We start from the raw sequence: 20,675 nt of genomic DNA, 5'->3' as shown, positions 1-20,675 counted from the left end.
TAGTACCATCAGAGACAGGGCAAATAAAAGATGTCAAAGTGTCATTTAATTCACCTGGTTGGCTGTTTTGATGGCTACTGTGAAACTCTAGAATTATTTCTCCCTTTTGGGAGAAAGAAATTCCAGCATGATACTTTTCTAAGAAGTCTCGGCCTAATAAATAAACAGCAGTGGAGGAACTAAGAAGAAAAAGGTTTGCATCTCTAAAAGGGCCTAAACAAAAGGGAATAGGTTCAGACAGGAGCCTGCTGAGGCTTCTTAGAGATGCCCACTCTCTGCACTGTGCTAGCACTCCGAGGCGGGGGCTGCTTTACAGTAGTGGGGTTAAGCACGGAGAGGGTGGCTCTGGCATCAGTTAGGACAAAAAGAGATCCATTTCCAACCTGGAGAAATGTTTCTCCAAGCTGATTAAGAGGGAGGATTGGGAAGAGCCCCTGTAGTTCCTTGGAGCCCCATCATTGGGAATTTGGAGGACGTTGGAAAGGCTGGTTAGAGGGTTGAAGGTGCCTGAAGAGCTTAAATTTGCAACAATCTCTTTCCCAGCATTCTGGCTCTTTGCAATAATAACACAAACTGGGAGGCTTTGGATTTCATTTAGGGGCCTTCATTTGCTGGAGTTGGAGATTAAGAATTTTAGTGGTCTGGGGGCTGGCCCCATGGCTGAAAGGTTATGTTCACATGCTCCACTTCAGTGGCCCAGAGTTCACTGGTTCTGATCCTGGGCACAGATCTACACACTGCTCCTTAAGCCATGCTGTGGCAGCGTCCCACATAGAAGAGCTAGGATGACTTACAACTAGGATATACAACTATGTGCTGGGGCTTTGGGGAGAAAACAAAAAAGAGGAAGATTGGCAACAGATGTCAGCTCAGGGCCAATCTTCCTCCCCCCCCCCACACACAAGAATTTTAGCAGTTTGTCTTTAGGTGACACATCTAGAGTGCAAGAGAGTCGGTTTGCCAGATTAACTAAATCTGGAGTGGACATGGTTCTCATCCCATCTGGGTCCTTTTTACTAGAAGGGAAGGTCCTAGTTCAGCCCATTAATAAATGTACAGTTAAAAGCTACCTAGAAGCTAGACCAGAATTTTCTTTAAAAACAATCTGAAGTTGATTCTAATAGTTCATCAGGTTTTTGTGTACAAACCTGAATTTTGGTCCAATCAACAGCTTTGCAAAAGCCCTAGGAATTGCCTGACGATGTCATCTAGTGATTGCCCGAGCCCGATCATACAGCAGGGCAGTGGGTTGATCCACTGATTGTAATTCTATAGACCTTTCAGTATTTTCCCTATTAGCAGTTTTCATCCAATGCTGGGCCTGGCCTTCTGTGACAAGTGTATGAACCAGCTGATATAAGTCAGAGAAATTGGGATGATAGGTTTGAATGACTATATTCAATTCCTCACCAAATCTGTGAGAATCTTTGGCTATTTTGGGGAAATCTTTGACTATGGCTTGCAGTTCAGCTGTAGTCCAGGGAATCTAAGAAACTGAGAGTTTAGCTTTGGATCCTCGGAAGGCTTAATTTTAAAGGTATGGTTCTGATAGCTTCAGAGGAAGAGAGAGTGGGGAGAGGTCCAGGGAAAAGGGGAAGCCTGGCAGGAGAGTTAGTGTCGGGGAACTGAGGGTGTGGAGGAGGTGTAGGCGGTATAGAAGGGGAGGAGGAAGATGGCGCTGAAGGCAGGGCCGGAGCCCGAGAGGTTGGGGGAGAGGAACATGATGGCGCCTGAACCCATTTTATCTTTCTTTAATCGTTTGTTTGCCTCAGTTAATCTTAAAATCTTATTTTGCAAAGAGGCAATTTTAGACTCCTGGTAACATTTGGAAACCTCAAAAAAGCAACAGAAATAGGCCTTCCCTTCAGCTTTGGAAATTGCAGAGCTGTGATTGTCCAATTCAGTTTTATTAAAAGTAAGTTTGGGGAGTTTGAAACCTCCCTATAATGGCCATTAAATGACTTTTGGTCAAGTCAGTCCATTTAGTTAGAAATGCACATGAGGAATGATGGAGGTTTTTAAATATAAAATCATCTGGGGTCCCTGTTGAGGGGTGCCCTCAAAAGATTTCGATAGCCAGGTCGAAGGCTAGACAGCACAGTTCCAGTAGAACATTCCTGCTCTGAAGGAATGGGCCAAAGGCTGAACGGCACAGTTCCAACGAAACAGTCCAAAAGTTGAACAGAAGGCTAGCACGGTTTCAGTAGAAACAGTCCAGTTCCAAAAGGAATCCAACCAAAGGCTGGCACGGTTTCAAGGGACAGCCTGATTCAGAGTGGGGCCAAAGTGCCGCCTGAGTGCTCGCAGACAAACAAGGTCTTAACCGAAAAACGACAAACTTTAAAGTAGATCCTGAATAAGGTCTGGAGAGCTTCAGACACAAAGTGGGCAGAAGCTCAGACCCAGGAGGAAGACTGACCCTCAAAATCCCGGGTCGAGAGACAAGCAGCGAGCTCAGTGGGTCCTGTGCGGGGCCACACCTGTTAGCTCATGAGCCTCGGAGCCATCAGGGGTCTTCTCTGGATTCTCGTATGGGCCACCAAAATGTTGACCTTAAACAAAGATAGCCAGTTATTTCTTGAGCAAAAATAAATTTATCTGGGATCAACAAAGAATAGCAATTCAGGGCCTGCACCCATAGCAAGCCATATGTAAGTCAGTAGCAGCAAAGGGAGAGGAAACTCCTTTATACAGGGGACGAGGATTGGGGAGGGCTGTTGTGAACGGAGAGTTCATGGGAAGAACTGAGAGTTCCAAGTGTAGCCGCTTTTCCTTGGCTGAATTGTGACAGTCTCACACTGGCTGACAGCTCTTACTCATCAAGAAGAGGGAGTCTGTCTTTCTGTTGGGCTCTGCCATCTAGATAGGGCATGAGAGCTCCCCCTTGTGGCCTCCTGACTCCATTTTAATGAGGTTTCTGTTCACACTATACTCCTGTAACAAGGAAATGTCAGAAGAAAATGGGGTTTTAGGAGGATTAATTTTGCTGCCCTGAACAAAGGCCATGGACAGACAGAGTTCATCAACAAATAATAAATGTGAAAATGTTCTCTCTTATTATAATAATAAAATTATGCATTTTCTAAAGATATCAACTCTTTTTTTGTATGTGTGAGGAAGATCTATGCCAATCTTCCTTTATTTTACATGGAATGCTGCCTCAGCATGGCTTGACCAGCCACGCTCAGCCCACACCCAAGAACGCACGCCTGGGATCTGAACCTGTGAACTCTGGGGCCGCCAAAATGGAGCACGTGTACTTAACCACTGATGCAGGCTTGGCAAGCCGAGGAGTCAAAAGAAAGATTTCTTGGAATCTCAAGGTCTGGAAGCAGTGCTCCTTCATTCAGAGAATAGCATGGAGTAGCATGGGGACAGGACCCATGGGCAGTGAAGGGCTGCAGACATGGATTGAGGGTAGGGCTAAATTTAAGGCATAGGTATGTAAGTTATCTCTTTACCAGACAAAGGAAAAATTATGTTAAAAAAGTCATTAAAATGGTATCAGTGTAGGTGGGGTGTGGTTATTGAGTGGTCCTATAACTTCAGGTAAGAATCAGATGTGATCAGGTCAGGAAGGCCTATGTTTCCAGAGGGTGACATAGGTTGGTATGCAGGGCAGCACGCCTTGGGCTTCTCTCCCTGGGGCGGCCTCAATCCTCATCAACCACTATGACCTGGGTCTGGCTTAAACAACCCTAAAGATGCTAACATTTTGCCCTATTTTCTGAATGTAATTTTCGCAGTCTGCTGTTGTTTTTTAAAAAACAGTTGCTCATACTACCTTTTTTTTCACAAGTAGAAGTTTTATATTTTTTCTTCTTTTAGTAGCGTCTTACTTTAATTATCATAGCCCTACAGTATAGTTAAATACCTAGTGTTGTTAGTTCCATCTCATATTCTTTATTCAAATTTTTCTTTGATAAACTTATCTAGTTTTTCTTCCTGAGACCATCAGAATCTAGTCAGATTCTCCAAAATTTTCACAGAATGTTAATTGGATTTTGTGTAAATTATTTTGAGAGTTGTAATGAATTCATGTATAATTCACTTATGGCTGAATTTATGCACATTCTCAATAAAATTTGATGTTTGTGACTACAAGCACAGATAAGATTAGAGTCAGTGAATTGGTCTAAAGTAACAACAAAGACATTTTATCTCAGTTGCCTCCTTCGCTTGAGCAATTTAGACTATAAATAGCTAAATTGGATTTAATTTCCTTTCACTTTTGCACCTAAATGCTTGGTTGAGATGTAATCCAACAATCAAAGAGCCAGTGACCGGTGGCAGGGAGCAGAATAAAATAAACAATGATCAACATTGTCAGTGAGCGGATTTAGAAACTCTTGAAGCGTAATTCCCATTTCAACTTTTATTTCAACTTTGATTTTAATTCCTTAATATTTCAAATGGAAACTCATGATCCCTTTCTGCAAGGATCGGCACCTTGGGTGTTCTTATGTAAATTTTTTTCTCACTTCCTCTGCCCTCCTCATGCTGGTGGTGTCTGTGCCGCTGGGTCTCCTGGCCCGGGCTAATTCTTGGTACTCTTGAATCTCTCCTGACAGCAGAAAGCAGTGCTCAGACAAGTTGAATGATTCAATGAAAATTTAATCTGATCTCATCTTAGCTGTAAGCGGCAGCCTGCTATCAACTAGAATTGTAATGCTGGGAACGATCTGCTTCCTGCAGGCCTCTCTCCCTTCTCTGCCTTGGTGAGTGACTGCTACAGGAATTTAAAGCATGTAAAAAACGTGGTAAATGTTGGTTTGTTGACTTGACCATTGAACTGGACATCTTGCCTTCCTGCAGGTAAAATGAAAGAGGGCAATCACAGATTCTAGATTTTGTTTCTAAGGGCAACGCATTTAAGTGCATTCACTTAAGTTGCTTCTTAATGCAGTAATGTCCTGTTTTGCTTTAAACTAGACTTCCAGCTTTGAACTCAGATATAAAAGCAAAACAAAACAAAACAACAACCAGAATGAAGGAATCTCTGTCAATAGAACACTTGAGCTGCAAAGACTGGCGACCTGAAGGACGGAGTTGACATGATGTGATTTGTCAGTTCGTGATCTGAAGGAAGGGAATCCTTTATTTGTGGCTGGCTAAGGAAGGCTAGTTATGATGCAGAAAAGCTGAGAAATGGTAGAAGAAAGGAGGGACAAACAGGAGAAGAGAAAAAAGCTGGATATAAGAAAATTATTAGGAACAGAAGAAATGGCAGCCTGTAGAGTTGGTGATGCCAATGTTGAAGAAGGTTATGGTGACCACTGTCACATTGCTGGCCCCCAGTGATCCACATCTCCCAGTAGTTGCCTTTGTGTGGTCCTCTCTCTTTGAACCTGAGTTGAGACTGTGACTTATTTTAACTAACTGGAAGTGGCAGAGTGATGCTGTGTTAGTTCTCGGTCTAAGCCTTAAGAAGTTCTGCTTTTGTGCTCTTAGGAGCCCTGGTCTGCCTTATAAGAATTTTGTTATTATGCTAGAGCTATGTGGAGAGGCCATAGGAGAAGCCACATAAGAGGGAGAGGCCCTGAGAGAAAAGCCCAGCCATCCCAGTGTCCCAGCCAAGCCCAGGCCCCTGCTGACCTACCAGCTGGATGAATCCACAAGAGTGACCATTGGCAAGATCAACAGAAGAGTCACCCAGCTAAGCCCGGATCACAGAATTGTAATTAAATAAAATGTTTATTGTTTTAAGCCTCTAAGTTTTGGGTTGGTTTGTTAAACAGCAAAAGATAGCTGCTGGTATGACAGTGGAGGAGAAGAGTCAGAGATCAAGACCCAGTGACTACTCTCCGGGACAGCATCGTGTAGTGTGAAGATGCAGGCCTGGGACCAAAGCAAGCTTGGTTCAAATCCTTACTTTGTCACTTTTTAGCTCTGTGGCCGTGGGCAAGTTATTTAATCTCTCTGGGGCTCAGCCTTATCTGTAAAATGAGAAAAATATTTCCTCCCTCACAGGACCGTTAAGAAATGAAGTGAGTGAAAGTTTGGGGCACATAGAAAGTAAGTACCCACCAAACAATAATTCTGTTCCGTCCCCTCCCTGTGCTTCCCTTGGCCTGAGAGGATGAAAGTGATCCAAACTACATTGACTCTGAAGGGTGGTCCCGTGACCTGCCAAAGGCAGTTCTGTCACAGGTCAGTTTTACACTGTGTGTGTGTATTTGATAAACAGTCATTGTGTCTCTAGGAAAAGAGGTAAACCCCTAAAGTAGAAATGATGGATTATTTTTAATGATGACAGGTTTTGGGGTCATGGCTGGAGTCAATATGCATTTGTGTCTATGTCTCAGACCGTCTACACCTGTTCCTCTGGAGGAGCACAATTGCTCATTAGACTAAACTTCCATCATCAGGCAATGTGGAAGTTACATTCACCTTATTTTATTGCAGAAGGCATGAAGGCATATACTATATTTCCATTAGATTTTCACAAAAAAGCATTATTATCCCAATTGTTTATAAAGTTTGCTTAAGCAAAAGTTGCGCGTTTTGAGGGTCAGCCCCAGTGGCCTAGTGGTTAAGTTTAGCACACTCCTCTTCGGCAGCCTGGGTTCAGTTCCTAGGTGCAGACCTACACTGTTCCGTTAGCAGCCATGCTATGCTGGTGGCCCACATTCTAAAAAATAGGGGAAGACTGGCACAGATGTTAGCTCACAGAAAATCTTCCTTGGCAAAATAATAAAATAAAATAAAAAATTGCACGTTTTGAGGCAGCACTGGATGACATATGGCAATTGTTGAGGCCTTGCCTTCATACTGGAAGGTGATTTAGGGCCCTGGAAAGAAAAAAGCCCCAGATTGAGGGTCTAAATTATGTTGAAACTGTACAGACATGAGGTTTCCAAGCCTTTTAAGAGAAACACACACTCATGAAAGAAAGGATAAAGAAGAAAATAAACCTACTCTGGCCTCAATTTCCAATCTGTAAAATGAGAAAGCCAGACTGGAAGGTTCTGCAAGGTCCTTCCAGCTCTGAGTGCAAGAGACTCTCAGATCCCATGTCTGTGTTAGCCCTCTGTGGACAGTGAGATTAAAAACACAGGCTGCTCTCCAGCAAAACTTTAATTGCAGACCTTTAATTAGAAAAACAATCAAAGTACACTTTCAGATTATGTTTTTTAATTTTATTTTTGTGTTTTTCTTGTTTCCATTTTATTTTGAAAGAGACATGAAAGCCACAATTTTGCCAAATTGCCGCGCCCATTTCCTTGCTATACAACTACCCTGTCAAGATAACCAAAAACAATTTTCTAAAATTTATTTTTAATGAGAAACTTAGGACCCTGAAATTTGTCTTAAAAATGATTTTCCTTCGGACTCTTCTAGGGCTCACAGGGTTTCCGTACCTCAATGCCAATGGCAGGGCAAAGGGACACGGCTCAGTTTAGTAATTCCCTCGTGTTAGTCTTGTTCAAAGTTGTTTTTTTCTTAATGGCTTAGAAGAGCCATTCGAGTGCTTTGATTCTAGTAGTAGAAGCTCCAATGGGGACGGTAGGTGAACGCCCGTGTAATGTTTAGTCTATTAAAATGGCCCTATCCAAAGCTTACGCAGGGTGCATTCTTACCAGGGACTATGAATAAGGGGAGGTCATCATGGAAGAAAGCATGAGAAAATAGGAGTGCTAAAGTGAGTCTGGGAGTGCCCCTCCTCTGTCCAGATTAGGTCCCATGATTATAGTGGACATTTGGTTTTGCCCCCTCTCACGGCGAGAGGGAAGGATCTCCCCGAAGTCTCCCTGTGTGCTTCCAGAATGCTGACTTGCCCGCAGGCTTCACAGTGGAGCATGGACATTAGACCACAGTTCCTCAAACTGTCTGTGGTGAAGGCCCAGTTTGCTTTCTCTCCCACATCCCCACACACTGTGAACTGATACTTGTGAAAAATACCATATGAATGAAGCACTGGAAAAATGACACACAAAATAAAGACGTACAAAATATAAGCCTCAATTTTTTATTATTAGATTTAATCACTCTGTCGAATTGCAATAAAAGTTTGTAACCATCCTCAATTTCTATACTTATCTTGTTGCAGATGGTAACAAAAATGTGGGAGCAGGCCCTGGTCCGTGGACTACACTATGAGCAGCACTGACTTAGATGAGGCCAGTGGTATTCTCTGGTTCCCAGTAAGTATCTCAGGGGTGTTCTTATGTCCTGAGCTGGTCCCATTCACGTGAATGTTGGGGCTTGAGTTGAGGACACTGGGACAATAATGCTCTGTTTTTCCTGGCTGGATGCCACCTTAGGATCACAAGAGAAGTTTGGCTTGAGAATGAATTAACACTGAGAAAGCAGAACCAAGTGATGGCGAGTCAGAGGCTGAATCTACTCCTGTATTGTAGGGAAATATAAGCCAATAAATTAAAATTTTTTGCTTACGCCAGAATTCATCTGATTTTCCATTGTCTGTGAAAGAAAGAGTCCTATGTGATACAATGATTAATTTGCATATTTCCCATGAACTCTCAGCCAGCTTCCCTTTTGCCAGTCATCTTTCCAAAACACAGATCTGGGTATGCCATTCTTCTGGTTATGGAAACCTAGCTTCCCACTGCCGTAAGCATAGGTTCAAACTTCCTAAACTGTCACTCAAAGTCTTTCACAATTGAGTCTCCTACACTTTTTCAGCCTAATTTCTTGCTACTCTCACCCTCAGGCACATACCCTGTGCTTTAGCGTGACCCGACATCTACTCTCATATGTCACAAGTTTGCTCACGTTCCCTCTGCCTGGATTGCGCTTCCTCTTCCTACACCCTTTCTGACTTTCCAAGAACGGACCCTTGAGGACATAAGGTGTACATTATTTTCCAATGTTAAGCATTAGACATCACCATCATTCCTGCTGATTCAAGGGCTAATTTTGAGAGTGTTGGCAGGAGGGCAAATTGATGCCCCCTGACATTTGATAAAAACTGCGTTTAGACCCCAAAGATCTCATTTCACAGGGAGTCTAACATAGTTATGCTACCAACATCTCAGAAAGCAACAAGCATATATGAAGTGTGACTTTAACTTATTGCAAACATGGATAAGCAAGAAATGAAAACATACATCCACACCAAAACATGTACACAAATGTTCACAGCAACTTCATTAATAATAGCCAAAAAGTGGAAACAGCCCAAATGTCCATCAACAGATCAATGTATAAACAAAATGCGGTCTATCCATACAGTGGAGTGCTATTTACCATAAAAAGAAATGAACTAATGATACATGTTACAACATAAATAAACCTTGAAAGTATTATGCTAAGTGAAAGAAGCCAGATACAAAAGGCCACATATTGTATGATTCCATTTATATAAAATGTCTGGAACTGACAAATCTATGGAGAAGGTAGATTAGTGCTAACCTAGGGCTGGGGGGAATGAGAAGATAAAGGGCGAAGGCTAAGGGGAATAGGGTTTCTTTTTATAGTGAAAAAATGTTCTAAAATTGACTGTGGTGATGGACGCACAGCCTTGTGAATATACTAAAAGCTGTTGAATTGTACACTTTTAATGGGTGAATTGTATGGTATGTAAATTAGGCCTCAATAAAGTGATTTTTTAAAAAATTTCATAGGAGTTTTATTCATAATTGCCAAAACTGGGAAGAAACCAAGATACCCAAGGTGACAGGATAAATCAACTGTGGTGGATCCAGACAATTGAACATTATTCAGTGCTAAAGAGAAATGAATTACTGAGGCATGAAAAGACATGGAGGAACCTTAAATTCATATTACTAAGTGAAAGAAGTCAATTTGAAAAGACTGTGTACTGTACGATTCCCAACCACATGACATTCTGGAAAAGGCAAAATTATGGAGACAGCAAAGACATCAGGGGTTCCCAGGAGGCAGTGGGGAGGAAGAACACAGAGGACTTTTAGGGCACTGAAAATACCTGCAGTGGTGGATACCTGTCTTTGTACGTTTGTCCAAACCCATAGAATGTACAACACCAAGAGTGAAGCCTAATGGATTTCGAGTGATAATAATGTGTCAGTGTAGGTTCATTGATTGTAACAAATGTCCACTCTGGTGCCAGATGTTGCTAGTGGGGGACGCTGTGTGTGTGTTGCAGGGGAAGGGGACATATGGGAACTCTGTATTTTCTGCTCAATTTTGCTGTGAACCTGAAACTGCTCTAAAAAAATAAAGTAAGAAGAAGAAGATGAAAAAGAAGAGAAGGAGGAGGAGGAGGAGGCAGAGTAAGAAGAGGAGGAGGGGAAGGAGATGTCATGAGGCCCATCTCACTTGGCACCAGCTCTGAAGCTTTCCCTGACCCCTCTCTCCTCTGCCTCCTGGCAGGAGAATATCTGTGTTTTCACTGTGTTCTCATTCCTACTTCTTTTACAGTTCGTGTCACTTTATCATAGCTGTTTACAGGTCTCACTTACTGAACCATGACCTGCTCGAGGACAGAGGCACTGCCTTATTGTGTTGATGTTTCTTCTAGAAACACTACAGACTAGATTTCGACAAAAGTTTGTTGTGTGGATGAATGAAGGACATCGTACAGCTACTCTTTTAAATGCAGCTTTAAAGGATTTCGCTCCAGAATCTGTTCTTCATGCTTTTTGGTATCCTGAAAACAGCTGCCCCCATGTGGCTCATGCCAGGGACAGTGGTCAGGATGTGAGAGGACTGTCCCTAGAAAATTGAGAATGTCTGAGAATCCCAAACTAACGACTTAGCCCTCTTGAGTCTCCTCCAATGGCAGCACGTTATTCTAGTAGAGCCTGTGGAAAACACTCCTCCTGGGAGACAGAAGCAAGTGCCATCTGAAATCCAGGACCAGACTTCTGTGGTGACGTTGGTCCACTGGGAAGATGTTATGGGGCTGTGGGGAGAAGATCTCACGCTACCAAAAGCCATCTCTGCCACCTCTGCATGGCTGCCTGAAATGCTCTGGCGAGAGCTTTGTTCCAGGGCTTAGGGGGGAGAGAGTTGTAAAGTGTGTGAGCTGTATTCCTGGAAGGGGGACGTTTGAACTGTTATTGTCCATTTACACCTTACTGAGAGTCATATGTAATATAGTTCTTGAAAGCAGGTTTTAAGAGGGCAATAGAGGAAACCTATAAAGACGCTGGTGTTGAGATGGAAAAGGAAACGATACCTAAGAGGTGACAGAATAACAAAAATAGCTTTTCTTTACTTCCCACATTTGCCAGCATTTAATGGACAAAGTGAATATGCTTAGCCACACAAGTGCTTTAATTTTAGGACTCGGGCACACTTTTTATTTTAAGAAGTCGCTTATTGACATTGTTTAAAATAGAAGCGTTGAAGATGTAGGGGATTCAGTAGTCAGGGTTCTGCTACTCACTTGCTGAACAATCTGGGGAAGTCACTCACCCTCTCTGAGCTTCAGTTTTACTCATTGATAAAAGGGTCACAATAATACCTGTCCTGCTTGCGTCCCAGCGCGGTTGTGAAAATCCACTGAGATCACGGCAAGTAAAGTGCTTTATAAATTAGACACGTAAGTTTCTTATTCACAGTTGATGTTAGTGTGGGGGGAGCAGGAACTATGGACCTCTCCCACTAAACATCGATGGGGTTTCTTTTTGGTGGTACAAAAAGAAAAAAATCCCAAAATATTGTACCTTTAGTATCTTGTGCCTTGTTCTGAAAAGGAATCGTACCAGCATTTGGGGAAAAGCCTTTTTATTGAAACTTCTGGTAGGTGTTAACTGAAGGCACTCGGTGTATGTTAAGGATATTTATCCAACACGTGCCCTTGTAAAGGAGGCAAGCTGCTCTTTGACCATCTTTGTTGATTTGTATCAGAAACTGGAGAGGGGAGAGCTGCAGGGACGCCCTCCTGAGGAGCCCGGTGTGTTGGAGCAGTTGTCACCCACAGTGTCTGTCCCTTCTCTGATGTCTTCTGGAGATCGCTTGGCAGTTCCCAGATGTGCCGGGGCCTCTCCTGTGCAGTGGTGTCACTCTTGACCTGTGCAGGGCTTTTCCCTAAAACCGCAGCTCATGGTTCAAGGACAGAGACATGACCTACAGGTACTTGTGTCTCCTGGTTTCCAGCAGTAAATATTTATTAAATGAAACTTGGCTCAGGCTGCCTATCAAGGCGAGGAGGAAGTGGCGCCTCCCGGTAGGTTTTGTCCTCCAGGCAGGGTACCTGTTCCTGCGTAACTGAAAGGAGACCCCACCAGAGTGAAGGCTGTCTCACCCTTTCACAGAGATCAGGTGACAGTGCTGGGCTGTGGGTGTCAGAACAAGGGCATCACAGCTTAAGAAAGACGTGAGAAATTAGGAGACCCGTCAGAGGACAGCTGTCATGAAGATAAGGAGTTTGGAAAAGATGTAGGAGGAGGGGAGGGAAGTACTGGGATTATTTAAACCTGGCAAGAGGAGCCTGAAGAAAGCGTGACAGGTGGTTGATTTTTGAGCATACGTGGGGTGATCATACAGAGCAGAGCTTCTCAGCCTTTTTTGTGGCAGGCGCTCTTAGGAAGAGATCATATTTACAGGGCCCACAAGGACACTCGGATGAGGCTGCACAAGACGAGATTCCGCCCTGGGCTTTCACACTCCTGGGTCCCACCTGCCACCCGAGGGCTGAGGGATAAACAGCTTAGCACAAGGTAACCTATCCCGGCCTTTGGGGAGTATATGGACTGAATGTTTGTGTCCCCCCAGTTCATATGTTGGAACCTAATCCCAATGTGATGGCATTAGGAGATGGGGCCTTTGGGAGGTGGTTCGGTGATGAGGGTGGAGCCTCATGAAGAGGATTAGTGTCCTCATACAGGAGACCTCACAGAGCTCCCTCACCCTCTTTTTCCACCACGTGAGGTTGCAGGGAGAAGGCAACTGTCTGTGAACCTGGAAGTGAGCCTGGCCAGACACTGAATCTGCTGGTGCCTTGATCTTGGATTTCCCAGCCTGCAGAACTGTGAGAAATCAATGTTTGTGGTTTAAGCTGCCCAGCCTGTGGTATTTCTGTCACAGCAGCCTGCACTGACTACGACAGGGATGTGTACACCTGTCAGGAAACTGATGGAGAGGGCAAGGACTGTCTTTATATTAGGTAGAGTAAGAAAAAGTAGAGTCAAAATAAAAAATGAAAGATTGAAAAAAGTGGAAAATACTTTATTCCTGGAATTCAAAATACTGCATTGGCTTGTGAAAGGATGCATGTGTGTGTATGTGTGTGCAGCAAGTCCTGATGGTCTTTATGCAGCTTAACCTTCGCTAACTTCAAAAAAATAAGTGCTACAGACTTACCCTAAGATCATTTTAAGATTTAATTATTTACATTTATTTTTTACGGTCATGTGCCCCATAGCGACGTTTCAGTCAATGACGGACCACATATATCATGGTGGTCCCATAAGATTAGTATCATGTGGCCCAGGTGTGTAGTAGGCTATACTGTCCAGATTTGTGTAGGTACACTCTATTATCTTCACACAATGACAAAATCGCCTAATGACTCATCTCTCAGAACTTATACTCATTGTTAAGTGACACACACCTGTATTGTAAACACTTCTCTAAGGCATTACAGAATGTGTATCGCATCCATGCACTGAACGAACTCTGTACTGAATGTGGCTTGCAAGTAGCTTGTTAGAAACATCTTTATTACAAATTTCATGAACGGCTCACTACATGCCTTATGAAATGGGTACAATTCCATTCATGGAAAGAACACTGCTGAACACAGCTTGCAAGTAGCTTATTCAAATGTCTTTATTGAAAGTATTTAAAATACTTCACATCATGCATTACAGAATCAGTATCACTTTCATTCAGCAAAAGAACATTGCGCTAGTGCAGCTTTAAAGTACTTGTTAGAAACGTCTTCATTACAAGTCTCTTAAACACTTCTCTACATTCTTTACATAATGGGCATTACTTTTATTCACTGAAAGAACACATGCTGGAAGCAGCTTGCAAATAGTTTGATAGAAACATCTTTTTTTTTGCAAGGAAAGATTTGCCCTAAAATAGCATCTGTTGCCAATCTTCCTCTTTTTTTTTTCCCTCTCAAAGCCCCAGTGCATGGTTGTATATCATAGCTGTAAGTCCTTATAGTTCTTCTATGTGAGCCACCGCCACAGCATGGCAACTGACAGATGGGTGGTGTGGTTCTGTGACTGGGAAACGAACCTGGGCCACTGAAGCAGTGAGAGCACCAATCTTTAACCATCAGGCCATCAGAGCTGGCTCTACAAACATCTTTAATACTACTTAAACACATCACTACATGCATTACAGATTATCACTAGTATTCACTGACAGAACATTGCACTGAATGAGGCTTGCAAGTAGCCTAATGGAAACATCTTTATTACAAGTAGATAAACATTTCACAGCGTACATCATCCACTGTGTATAACTTCCATTTATTGAAAAAACACTGAGCTGAACACAGCTTTCAAGTAGATTCTTAGAAATAACTGTACTGAAAGTCTCTCAAACACTTCACTACATGCATTACAGAAAAGGCGTCCTTTTCCTTCACTGAAAGAACACCGTGCTGAATGCAGCTCTTAAGTAGCTTCTTAGGAACATCTTTATTACAAGTTACTTAAAGACTTTACTGCGTGCACTACAGATAGGGTGTATCTCATTCACTGAAAGAACACTGTACTGAACGCAGCTTGCAAGGAGTTTATTGAAAACATCTTAATTACAAGTATGGTACTGATTTTAGTTTTGTGAATGTCAAATAATGAATTATTCATTTTAATTATTTGAGTCAACCCCTCTGATTGAAGATGGTATAGGCTGACTGAAACAAAAAACTGAAATTTGCTATTCAACATTCACAGAACTAAGTAAGTGTTGTTAAAATTAATAAAAGAAACCTCAACTAAAATTGGAGTCAGGAAGGCCTGTAGAGGGAGCCTTCACACCCTACCACTCCTCATCAATTATCCCAAGCAGGAAGGCGTCAGTTACTGACCCCAGCAGGAAGAGACATACCTTGCTCCCAAACAGGAAGTGCAACTACTTCACTGCTCCAGCAGGAGCAAGTCTTCCTTCTTGCTTAGCAACAGGACCAGCCAATGGAAACACACCACAGCTCAGCCGATGAGAAGCCGGCATTGCCTGAACTTTTACTTTCCTCCAATGAACTTTCACTTTTTCCTTGCTGATGACTTCCTGTCCTTATCCCCACCTCATTACTATAAAAAACTTCCATGTTGTGTGACCCCACAGAGTTTCTCTCTGCTTGCCATGTGAGACGCTGCCTGATTCATGAATCATTTAATAAAGCCAATTAGATCTTCACATTTACTGAGTTGAATTGTGTTTTTTAGCAGTGTACAAGAACTTTTAAGTTCTATATCTGAGTTTGCGTAAGGCAAAAACATTCTATAGGGAAGATGGACTTGAGGACTTATATGATCCTGAGTGTGAAAGTCTGAGTGAAAGCAAAACTTCCAGGCAGCATTTCAGACTTTCAAGGCAGTAGAATGGTGACACCCAAGTCTAGTTCTCCAAAGAGTAAAGGGGACCCAGGTAATATCTGGGTTACAGATGGAACAAGCAGAAAATTTCATTAAGGTAAACATATGATACGATAGAAGGGTGGAGTTGGAAAATAGGATGACAGGTAGGGTAGAGGGACCTAGAAGGCCCAGGAGGGGTGGACAGATGTGTTGGGCTGGTGGGTGGGGGAAGGGCGGTGGGCACACCTCTTCGTGCTGTCCCCTCCCCCACCCTCAGAAACCCTTTGTGACTCTTCAATGCTCCGTGATGCAGGCCTGGGACTACAGCCAAGGGTCTGTACTCTCAGAGCTCAGTTGCTTCAGGCAGGCTTGTGATTCAGACAATGGAGTTCAGTCATTGGAATGTTCTCTCATTTCTGAATAGCCCTATTGAGTCATGTCTGAGCTTTGGGTTCCTGGATACTCATCCCAACCTCACCTTCCTGTGTGGGTTGTGTTTGCTCCTTCTGTTCCTGTGCTACCTGGTGGGGATTCCATCTTTACGAACCTTCTGGAAAACCAAAGATTTCCAAAAGGTAAGGAACACTGGGCGAGCCCCCAACAGTGATGCTTTACTGTCGTTTCCTTTTCTATTCCCACATTTTAAAGTGAGTTTGGTTGGCTCAGAGAGACACCTAAGATGGGAAGTGTAAGTAGAGGATAGAATGTCATCCACCTAGGGAAAGAGGTAGGGCAGGGCTAGGGGCTCAGCTGGGACTGATTCCTTTTGAAGCTCACAGACCACCTGGGTGTGAGGGAGAATTCCAGGATAAAAGTCCCAAACTCAGTGATTCTGTAGTCCTGGATTAGGTTATTTAGAGAGTTTTGGATCTCTGCAGGAGAACAGAGTTCTCAGCGCTTGATGGTGAGTCACATTCCCACGTCAGGCATCACTTGACCAAGCCTTCCTTCGTGTCAGGCAGATCAAGAGAGCAGGGCTGAGCCTCTAAGCAGAGACTGGAGTCTGGGCTCTGTCCCTGGATACAGGGTCCTGTCTGAGGGAGCAAAGGTGTGACTGTTGGCCTCAGAGTCTATGCCCTCCTTGAGCAGAGGACTTCTGACTGAGACTATCAAGTGTGAACTTCAGAGATAAAAATCCTTCTTTGAGTTTTTTTTTTTAAAGATTTTATTTTTTATTTTCCTTCTTCTCCCCAAAGCCTCCCAGTACATAGTTGTGTACTTTAGCTCTGGGTCCTTCTAGTTGTGGCATGTGGGATGCCACCTCAGCATGGCTTGATGAGCAGTGCCAGGTCCACACCCAGGATCCGAACCTGCAAAACCCTGGGCCGCCAATGCAGAGCACACGAACTTAACCACTTGGCCACGGGGTCAGCTCCTCTTTGAGTTTTTCAAGAGGGGAAAATTGAAAATATTTTATCACCTTTAAAAATTAATGAGAGGAAGGAACACAAAGTTCTATAATTGAAAGAGAGTCATACTATTCTTGGATAATGAATGTCTGAGTTTCCTAGAGAGAGGAATGAGAGAAATGAGTCCCAGCCCCTCATTCTTTTCTTTTTGTTCTCAGCATCAGGGCAGAGCCACGAGAAGGAAAGGTGGGACATTGGGAGGTAAGGTTCTGCCTATTCCACCTGAACTCTCCAAAGGTGACTCTTCCTGTCCTTTCCATGAGGTCCCAGGTCCATGATCTCTGAGGATGTCGGTTGCTAACAGTCCCTCTCAGAAAACAGAGACCTCAGAGGAGAGGCTCATGGGAAGGCAGTCAGAACCCAAGACACTTCTCAGATTCCTGCTCTGCCCACCACTGGGCATGAAGCAGTGATGGACCTGGACAATGGGTGTAGTCCAATAGGTGTCCATGTGAGATGATGAGAGTCAGAGCTTCTGTCTCCTGACCTTGTGAAAGTACTTTGACTTCCTGGATGATCAGGTTCCTCTTTGAGGTAACCATTGACCTGTGCTCCTCACATGGTGGTTTCTAGCATCACATGAGATAATGTATGTGAAAGTACTTTATAAATGAAGCAACATACACGTGTGAACCTTGTTAATATCATCGACCATTTGACCTCACCTGCTGATTCTTGGGGCTTTCAGAGCCTTTTCAGACCTCCCTTAAGGTCTCCCATAAAGGGACTCCTGTCTAACACCTATGCTTCTACCTTCATTATATACAACCCACTCTCCTGGTTTCCCAGGTTGGAGACATTACTAGAGAGAAAGAGAGGAGAAAAGGAAGCTGCTTTCTATTCTGAAAAGGTGACTAGTCTTTCCCCTTCTTTCCTGATCCCTCTTTAGCATGTTCTGTGCAATTCCAGGGATTCAGTGAAGCCTGGGTCACGGGAGGGAGGTTGCTATAGGAACGGGTAGGTGAATGAAGGCCTTGGGGTGAGGGCTGCTGAGTGTGCTGTGAAGTCATGGATGTGGGGCATTGTGAAGGGGCAGCAGGCTTCAGGCGGCCCCTCCTCTGCCAGACCATAGGTCCTCCTTTCCTTGTTCTCAGCCTGGCTGCAGCTTTGTACCTCTTGTCTCCCACAGCCCCTTGGGCCAGCATCATGATACCATCCACTTTCGTCAACTGCTCTGTCCAGACCCCTCCTGTGAGGTGTGTAATAGCACAACTGCTGAGGTCAATTGGCTGCTGCTCCTGGAGGACCTGGAAGATGATACCCTCTCTGTGTCCTCTCCGGCTTCCACAGCTTCCGTGACTGAGTCATCATGTACTCTGTCCTCTGCCTTCTCAGCAGTCCCTCTAGGAGACCTAATACCAGCCCCTTAGCCTGAGCCTTCCCCACCGCCCCCCTCCATTCTCTCACCTAACCCAATGACACCCTTGGCTGACTTTCTTTCACTTTCATCACTGGGTCACTCTTTGCTACCAGAGCCTTTTCCTCCCTTGGATTCCACATTCCCAGTGGACCATTCCCCACCCTAACCCCTTGCCTATCCCCTTCTCTCACCACATGACACTCAGACAGTGGATCCTGTTCTCCAACCAGAGGCCACATTCCCCGTGGACCATTCCACATACCAACTTTTTGCCTCTCCCCATCTCTCACCACATGACCCTTAGACAGCAGATCCTGTTGTCCAAACAGAGGCTACTTTGTCTCTGCATACCATCTTCTCTCTTGACTCCACCCTTTCCCAAGATACCAAACCCTTACCAGATTTGTCCCAGACAATGAATCTCAATGATTCATTGGCTTGTCATCACACACCACCAGCCATGTCTGTTTCACCACCACCAGACCGCCCTTTAACTGTGACTCAACTTAAATCAGTTTCCACTTTATTGAAGCCTGTCTTGGAGAACTCATCTCCGGATAGCCCCAGTTGGTGGTCCACTTGTGTCCTGAAAATCAGAGGCACTGATCATTCGAGGCTGTTGATTTGAGAATTCTCCTTGAGGCAAGCTCATGGCAAAGACTTATTCCCTTCCACCCTGGCACAATGTGACTTCAGTCAAGAGTTTCTTGCCCTCCATTCTTCAGAGGTGTCTTTCGAGGGAAACCCTCCAACCAACCTTGTAGAGCCTGATAACCTCTCATTTCTCAGCCCATCTGTCCTGGCACTCCTGGAGAGACAAGGCCAACAGAGGAGTGATTTCCTGATGTGGGAGGAAGAGGAAAATAAAAAGGATTCTTTTCCAAAAGATTTTAGGCCAGACTATGAGCTAAATTCTTCAGGGAAAATGTTGGAGTCAATTGCTGATAAGCACGACTCGGCACTCTCCCTTCCTTTTTGGAGCAGCAAAGGGAAACCAAAGGAGCTGCACAAGCACCAGCAGCTTCTATATCCTAAGACCTCAGAGGACCATCTACAGCAAAAACATGTCCAGCTCTCCTGGGATCTCGTCTCTGCACAGCAAGTCCTCGCCCTCTGCTGACCATGTCTCAGGTGACTGTTCCTCAATCTTTATTTTCAACAGACTCTCGAATTCCTCCATGGACCAAGAATCCCCAGTACTTCCTCATCCCTTACCTCTGTCCTTGCCTGAGATCCAGCCTCAAGCCTTGCCTCAAACCCTGCCCCAATCCAAGCCCCTACCTTTCACTCAGGTCCAGCCCCAGGCCCACCTTCAATCCCCACTCCCAATCCTACTATTGGTCCTCTGCCTCAGATTAGGATCTGTGGAGTGTGTTTCCAGAATGAATTGGAGTCTCTCATTTCATCTGAAAATCAATACCTGGAATGGAACGTGTTGCAGAAGCAACAGGAAAGTCCGTGGGGTTCACCCTCTGTGGTCCAAAGATCTCAGGAAGACTTTTGTCCTTCAGCTCCCAACTCTCCTTAACATTGGGCGTTCCAGGCCCATATTTCAATCTCCATCCTTCTTGCAGTTTTCTCTTAGTGATGAGGTTTGAGAGAAACTAGAGGACCACCTTTGAAAGAGGCTCATCCAACACCTGTGGGGCCTGTCCTGAAGGGTCCACGAGTGTCTGTCACTGATTATGACTCTGAGCAATTTTCCAGAGACACCTGAGTCAGAGGGAAATAATGGACTCTCATGGGTTTCTGTGAACAAAAATCTAAATGTTGGATTGAGCCATCCTGGAAGCTTCTATGAGAGGAGCTCATAAATGCTTGGATCAGTGACATAGCCCACAAAATGGGCCAAAAGATCATCTGTTGAGGGACCCAGAGAGCTCTTCAGATAAGGATCCAGGGTATGACTCTGAGAGAGATCTACATAGTCACATGCCAAGTCTGTTGGAAAAAAATTCAAGGGCCTCAGGGGCAGTCTAGGTTAGAAACAAATAGAAAATGTCCTGAAAGTACATTTGGGCAAGGAGTTTGAGGAAATCAATGAGGGTTGGCTCCCTGGGACTGTGCGGAGTTCATGGCATGCTGTCAAGCAGACATTGCTGCTGTCTGCAAAATCCCACACCCAGAAAACACAGAGAAGTTTGCCACCATCAGTGGGTGAGGATGACTCCCTGGATACCTTCCAGGAGCTTTCCTTCATTGATTCCAGTGCATGACAGATGCTGCAAGCCCATATTAAAAGGTTTCATATGAGGATGCTGTGGGGCCTTCCCTGCAGGGTCCTTGAATCCATAGAGATCTTTAATTTGAAAGATGCAGCATCCCAGTCCTTGTCCCATCCCCACCTTCCCTCCTCAGCCAACCTGATTTCTGAGGTGGACTCCAAATCTTGGGCCTTCAAGACCTTTGTAGGAAGCTCCAAATCTCTTCACAGATACAAAATGGGAACAAGAAATTCAGCCCCTGTCCTGGATC

General features: G+C 44.3%; 1 pseudogene; it reads left to right on the top strand.

Moving 5' to 3' along the window:
• The window catches only part of LOC124240760 (spermatogenesis-associated protein 31D3-like), a 47,264-nt pseudogene extending 27,012 nt beyond the window's left edge, over positions 1-20,252 (top strand).
• Positions 20,253-20,675: the final 423 nt, after the last annotated feature.

Source organism: Equus quagga, chromosome 6 (genome assembly GCF_021613505.1).
Source record: "Equus quagga isolate Etosha38 chromosome 6, UCLA_HA_Equagga_1.0, whole genome shotgun sequence".
NCBI lineage: Eukaryota > Metazoa > Chordata > Mammalia > Perissodactyla > Equidae > Equus > Equus quagga.
This window is presented reverse-complemented; position numbering and strand designations above follow the sequence as displayed.